Source organism: Acipenser ruthenus, chromosome 6 (genome assembly GCF_902713425.1).
Source record: "Acipenser ruthenus chromosome 6, fAciRut3.2 maternal haplotype, whole genome shotgun sequence".
NCBI lineage: Eukaryota > Metazoa > Chordata > Actinopteri > Acipenseriformes > Acipenseridae > Acipenser > Acipenser ruthenus.
The window spans coordinates 70,312,969-70,320,303 of NC_081194.1; positions in this window are offsets into that span (position 1 = coordinate 70,312,969).

Sequence of the window (7,335 nt, forward strand, 5' to 3'; positions counted from 1 at the left end):
TTTTGGACATGTTTACATTTTTGTTGGGGGGGGGGTGCATTACTTAGAACATCACTATTAATGAAAACAGTAAAACTACACAAGGTAAATTACATAAATCCAACAAAACAGCAAATCCAAAGGGTATAATATCTAGCAGGCAGACCAGGATCAGAGGCACATAGGGAATTAGTGTCTACTATAATCAATTTGCAGGAAGTAGTCCCTAAGTCATGAAGTTTGCCACCTGAACAGAGCTGCACAGACAGTTTAGTAAGCAGCACTGAAAAAAAAGTTCCCTATAAATTGGCATACTGACCCAGCACATATCCCAGAGAACAAAGGAGAAACTAATCTCCTTTGTTCAAATAATTTCCAGTTCATGCAGGATTTACCACCAAATACATTGTGTATCATAAAAGAGATTATGATTGCATATTACTTTTGTTAGGAAAAATTACAGACACAGTACTGTCCAGCAGTCCTTGCTTGCTATACTGTACCTACTGTGAAGTTCTTGAAAAACAATATTCCATAATAGCAATATGTGTGTGTAGGTTACTTACAGTACTCCTTAAAGAGTAAGTAGCAGGGTTCCAAAAAACATAGTGTTGCACATCCCCACATGTTGCTACAACTGTTTAAATAACATACATTTTATTTCTATTGTTAACAACCTGACAACTTTTTACACTTATAACTTTAAAGTCTGTTTCAAACCTCTTTTCAAAATGTCCACTCTAGTGCACTGATATTGTTTGGATTATTGCCTTATTGGGGAATGGCCACACCTGTGATTGCTGACAGGGACAGATTTAACCCCATCCTTGCCAACCTTACATTCTCTCACGCACACACACACACACACACACACACACACACACACACACACACACACACACACACACACACACTACTTACAGAAGGAAGGCTTCTTGCCCTGCCGTACCCACATTGTCAAACAGGTTACACAACAATAACGATCCATGATGTGGTAAGGAACAGAAAAGCCAGAGCGCTTGTTATGTTTTTTTGGTTTTTTTTATCACTCTTTCAGTGATTTAGAAGACAGATCCCAAACCCCAGTGCACTAGGTTCGACATTTTGAAAAGAGCTTTGAAATTGAAAGTGTAAAAAGTTGTCAGGATGTAAACAATGAAAAGATCAGTTGGTTTGTCTTAAATTTAAAATAAAATGTGTGTATTGAAAGATTGGGCTTTAATAAATATGGGCAGCTATAGTAAGAACATATTTATTTTGCTCAGCTTAGTTAATAGCAAAAGTGGTTGCCAAGGCAATGAATCCCTTTACTGTGGAAAGCCAGCAGGCACAAATTTCACCTAAATGAAGCCAAATCCAAGATGCTGTCTGTCTTCCTGCATGAGACTCTTGAGCACATTTTCTGAACTGAATTGTTTTTCATATCTCACCATAATTCATTTTATATCTTCCTTCATAGGAACATCTACAGTCATAAAAATATTTCAAGATCTAAGCTATTGGTATAAGGGTTCAAGTTTTAACATATATTGTAACTTAATATTACTTTCTATATAGGTTACCTGTGTCTGTATTTTTGAGAGAGATGTTTATATACATTGAAACAAGATGTACATTTTATATACATATATCATGTTTTTAGGTATTGTAAAATTTTCATACTGGGATTGTTCACAGCTTTTACCTATGGTTTTTAATGGTCCCATCTTGTTCATATTGCATATTTTCTGAATATTAAAAAAAAGAATGAAAATAATTCAAACATAAAGAAAGAGTTAACATTTTGTGATTTGAGTCCATTGGCATCCAAAGGTAAACTAGTAAAGGGTCAATAAAGGCGAAATACATGTCCTTGTATGTGTTTGTGTGTCATATATACTTTAATAAGGGGGGTTAACATCTGCAACAGATTTGTGACACATTGCACTGCTGAGAGAGAGTGAGGGAAGCATTGCCACAGGGGATTTTGACCACAGTGAAATCTGAATACTTTACAATGTTATAAATCCTCTCGTTTAAATCACTGCTAAGAGTTCAGGTTTTTATTGTATTATAGGATTTGCCAGTGAGGATCCGTGAAGAATCTTTCAAGAATGTTCCATATGGGGAATGTGGTGGTCCAGGACCCTATCTTAGCTACTCTTCTGTTTGAATGTGGTGGTCCAGGACTCTATCTTAGATACTCTTCTGTTTGAATGTGGTGGTCCAGGACCCTATCTTAGCTACTCTTCTGTTTGAATGTGGTGGTCCAGGACTCTATCTTAGATACTCTTCTGTTTGAATGTGGTGGTCCAGGGCCCTATCTTTGATACTCTTCTGTTTGAATGTGGTGGTCCAGGACCCTATCTTAAATACTCTTCTGTTTGAATGTGGTGGTCCAGGACCCTATCTTAAATACTCTTCTGTTTGAATGTGGTGGTCCAGGACCCTATCTTAGCTACTCTTCTGTTTGAATGTGGTGGTCCAGGACCCTATCTTTGATACTCTTCTGTTTGAATGTGGTGGTCCAGGACTCTATCTTAGATACTCTTCTGTTTGAATGTGGTGGTCCAGGACTCTATCTTAGATACTCTTCTGTTTGAATGTGGTGGTCCAGGACTCTATCTTAGATACTCTTCTGTTTGAATGTGGTGGTCCAGGACCCTATCTTAGCTACTCTTCTGTTTGAATGTGGTGGTCCAGGACCCTATCTTAGATACTCTTCTGTTTGAATGTGGTGGTCCAGGACCCTATCTTAAATACTCTTCTGTTTGAATGTGGTGGTCCAGGACCCTATCTTAGCTACTCTTCTGTTTGAATGTGGTGGTCCAGGACCCTATCTTAGCTACTCTTCTGTTTGAATGTGGTGGTCCAGGACCCTATCTTAAATACTCTTCTGTTTGAATGTGGTGGTGCAGGACTCTATCTTAGATACTCTTCTGTTTGAATGTGGTGGTCCAGGACCCTATCTTAAATACTCTTCTGTTTGAATGTGGTGGTCCAGGACCCTATCTTAAATACTCTTCTGTTTGAATGTGGTGGTGCAGGACTCTATCTTAGATACTCTTCTGTTTGAATGTGGTGGTCCAGGACCCTATCTTAAATACTCTTCTGTTTGAATGTGGTGGTCCAGGACCCTATCTTAAATACTCTTCTGTTTGAATGTGGTGGTGCAGGACTCTATCTTAGATACTCTTCTGTTTGAATGTGGTGGTCCAGGACCCTATCTTAGCTACTCTTCTGTTTGAATGTGGTGGTCCAGGACCCTATCTTAGATACTCTTCTGTTTGAATGTGGTGGTCCAGGACCCTATCTTAAATACTCTTCTGTTTGAATGTGGTGGTCCAGGACTCTATCTTAGATACTCTTCTGTTTGAATGTGGTGGTCCAGGACCCTATCTTAAATACTCTTCTGTTTGAATGTGGTGGTCCAGGACCCTATCTTAGATACTCTTCTGTTTGAATGTGGTGGTCCAGGACCCTATCTTAAATACTCTTCTGTTTGAATGTGGTGGTCCAGGACCCTATCTTAGCTACTCTTCTGTTTGAATGTGGTGGTCCAGGACTCTATCTTAGATACTCTTCTGTTTGAATGTGGTGGTCCAGGACTCTATCTTAGAAACTCTTCTGTTTGAATGTGGTGGTCCAGGGCCCTATCTTTGATACTCTTCTGTTTGAATGTGGTGGTCCAGGACCCTATCTTAGATACTCTTCTGTTTGAATGTGGTGGTCCAGGACCCTATCTTAGATACTCTTCTGTTTGAATGTGGTGGTCCAGGACTCTATCTTAGATACTCTTCTGTTTGAATGTGGTGGTCCAGGACCTTATCTTAGATACTCTTCTGTTTGAATGTGGTGGTCCAGGACCCTATCTTAGATACTCTTCTATTTGAATGTGAATCTTAGATACTTGATCTATTACACTTACAGAACGTCTGGCTTCAAACACACTGGAGTTACAGTGTAGCACCAACATCAAGCAATATCTTACCTAATAAGGGTCTGTGAAACCAGATGTTAGCCATCTGCATTTAAAAGAAAAAACGCTAAGAGCTGCATGCTGTAAATCCAGTAAAAACAAACACACTGTTTTTTTTTCTGTGCAACGGTACTTTATTGCAACAACTGTTATGACTTAACGTGTGTCACAAAAGTCATCTCTGCTTTACAACCAGCTTCATTCAGCTACTCACCTTGTGTGCTCACAACAAGAATTTATATAATTTCGGTTAAGTACATGTGTAGCGCACATGCACGCCAGTCACTCAATAACTAACATAACAAGCAATTAGTAGAAGGTGCAAATCACACACTGTACACGTGCGCAGCGATTCCCGCTAGCCTCTAGCTAGGCTGCAATATAACACTGCAAAACCTGGGTTTATAATAGAGGGAAACAGAAAAATGAAGATGATACATTACATTTTAATGTACAGTATGCAATAGCATGTTAAATAGTTTTATATGTAGTTTTAAATGGTGTTAAAGGTGCATGTTCCATAACAATTTCAAGTTTTTAAATTACTCTTCTTCTATTCCTGTAATAGAGCATAAATAACCTCTTTCTGTGCAAGTAGTAGTAGTAACAGTAGTTTGGCTCACAGTGATAAACTGTAATGTTAAGCAGGTTTCAAGGGGGAGATGGGGGGGGTTGTCTCCCTATCTACAGCTACATTGCATTTAAAGTCAGCATGTTTACTTTCTGATAAAGTACAGTGCATAAAAGGATAAACAATTAAAATAATGCAGTAAGCAGACACCAAGGAATGCTATTGTATAAAACTGAGTGTGGATGTGAGACCTTGCATCTGTCAGAGCCCAGGGTACAGCAGGTGTCTTGTTATTATATGTTTGTTTATTTTGTCAAATTGGTTAATGTGCTTTCAGCACAGAATATCTGCCCCTATCTGCACCTATCAGGAAGCGTACAGTATGGAAACCAACCTTGTTTTAGAGCCATAGGAAAATTCACTGGACAGGAGCAAGTGCTCTGTGGAGGAAGAACCTTGGGAACTGAGAATAGGAGAGAAGTGCTTTGTGACTTAGGAAGGAGTACATGGTTTTCCCCTTGGCTTGCGGAGGTGAAACTGAACTTATCGGCCTCCAAGGCTGGCAAGCAATCATTATGTCCCCCAAGGGAACCTAGAGGGGAGAGAACAGGAAAATGGAAGGCAGAGTTAAGATAGATTTGGCCGGGGGTCCCCTCTGGCTTGTGGAGAACCTTCCTGGCTGGGCATCTGAGGCTGGGAAGTGAGCTTCATTTTCCCTCAGAGGGAGAGTTGCAGAGGTGGAACAGCATAGTGGAGAAGGAAGGGAGGATGGAGGTAAAGAAAAACACAAGACCGAGAATAAAGTCATGACTTGGGGTTTAAATAGGGAGATTGGCAGATACTAGCTCCTGCCTTCTGAACCACACAAAAGGTTACAATAAAAGTGCCCTTACTGTATGTGAGATGCTCTGGTCTGGACAGTGAAATACAGTACATCTACAGCGTCTTCACTCTTGAATTTAACCCCTTTGCTTCGACTCAGGCGAATTTGACTATGAAGAGTGAGTCTTGCTCATAGCACAGGTCGACTTACAATATTCATCATATTCATCATGCCATTATTATGTTTATATAAAACAGACTGAAGATAGGTTCTCTAGGCAGTTTTTTTTTACTGTAATTATCATGTAATTATTTGAGCATTACTTAGTAATTACTTAGTAAGTGCAGCTAGCCATGCTTTTATTTTAAAATGCTCATATTGCATAGTGGTACATTAATTACATGACAAAAAAACAAATATTTTTTTTGGTGATAAATTTACACGATAATCTATTTCAGGAACTTGACATTTACATGTATAGTAAATATGGATGGGAGAAGAGGCACATAGTGGGAAACTATGGCCACAAACGGAAGAACTATAGTTACCAAGAAGGGATTATAATGCCCGAAACTGCAGACTGGAGGTAACTATAATTCTTCCCGAGGGGCGTTTAGTTTCCAACTATGAGCCAAGGTTTGCAGTCCATATTTGTTTTATGAATGAGTCAAGAAAGTGATGTTTTTGAAGTCCATAGAGCATACCGGTAGTTATTTAAATTGTTTTGGCATAGAATTGTCTGTCTGACTTTCTCACTGCAGCATAGAATTCTCAGAGGAGTCCGTTGAGTTTGTGAAGGTCGTATTTATTTACGATCGTCGAGTTGGATTTGTTTGAATTTTAGGAAGTCAGGAAAGACTGAAAGCAAAGTCTTTGCAGTATCTTTGTTTTGTAGTATATTTTGTATTTCATTTCCTGTTGTCTGCCATTTTGCTTTGTTGTGTGAAAAGAGGAAGGATGTTCAGCGTGATGACGTAATTTGAGGGAGTTTGTAAAAAACTATTGACCGTAAACAGCGACACAAAACTTGACGTTTTAGTGCTTATGCGCACATTTAATAATACATTCTCATGACTCCCAATCCTGTATACATATGATCATTTAATGCTGTATGTCCTAACCTTAGTCTATTAACATTAGTTTCTTCATCCCTGTTTTTCCCTTTCCCCATATGTTTGTATTCCCTTAATTTTGAGTGATTTTTTATAGAGCGCTCGCCAAATCAGCACTTCCCTAAATAACAGCACACATTTCTCTCTCTACCCAGAATGCACGGTTAAATTGTAAAAAAAAAAAAAAACAACAATTAAACTGCGATCAACTCTTTAGTTGATTAATCGGTCCAATATATATTTCAGGATATCAACATTTCCAGTTCTTTCTTTTTTCCATGTCCTCAATGAGCACTGTATGTTTGTGTTGGTATTGTATGCCATTAAAATTATCATTGAACTCACTATAGGGTGCAAAGTAATAAATACTGTACATGGCATTTTCCCATTATTGTGCCATTATTATTATTATGGTAAGACCACCCTTATAAAAGTTTCCCATAGTAAAAGCACAACAAAGTGTAATAAGAGTTAAAGCATGGTAAAGCATAGGCAAGCATTGTAAATTAAAGCATATTAAAAAAAATAAAAACATGGTAAACTATGGTAAATGCATAATGTACAACAAAGTGAAAAGCATGGGACATACAAAGCAGTGTTCTCAAGTAAAATATGAACACAATGGTGTTATTAATTACAGTGTAATACATAACTAACTTCTGTTATGTGCTCCCTGGTTTTGAAAAGTTTTTTGCATAGCTCTAGACAGGTATCCAGAGCATGTCAGAGTTATGTCTAAGTGGAAGTAGTTCTGGTATGGAAAGAGTTAAAGCTGAACCTGGAAAACTAAAAAGACACAATGACAGGACAGTGGTCAGAAATCCCACACTGGGACAGGGTGACATTCATGCATCAGGGGTGCCCCAATCCTTGTGATCTTTTTATGTGAGGT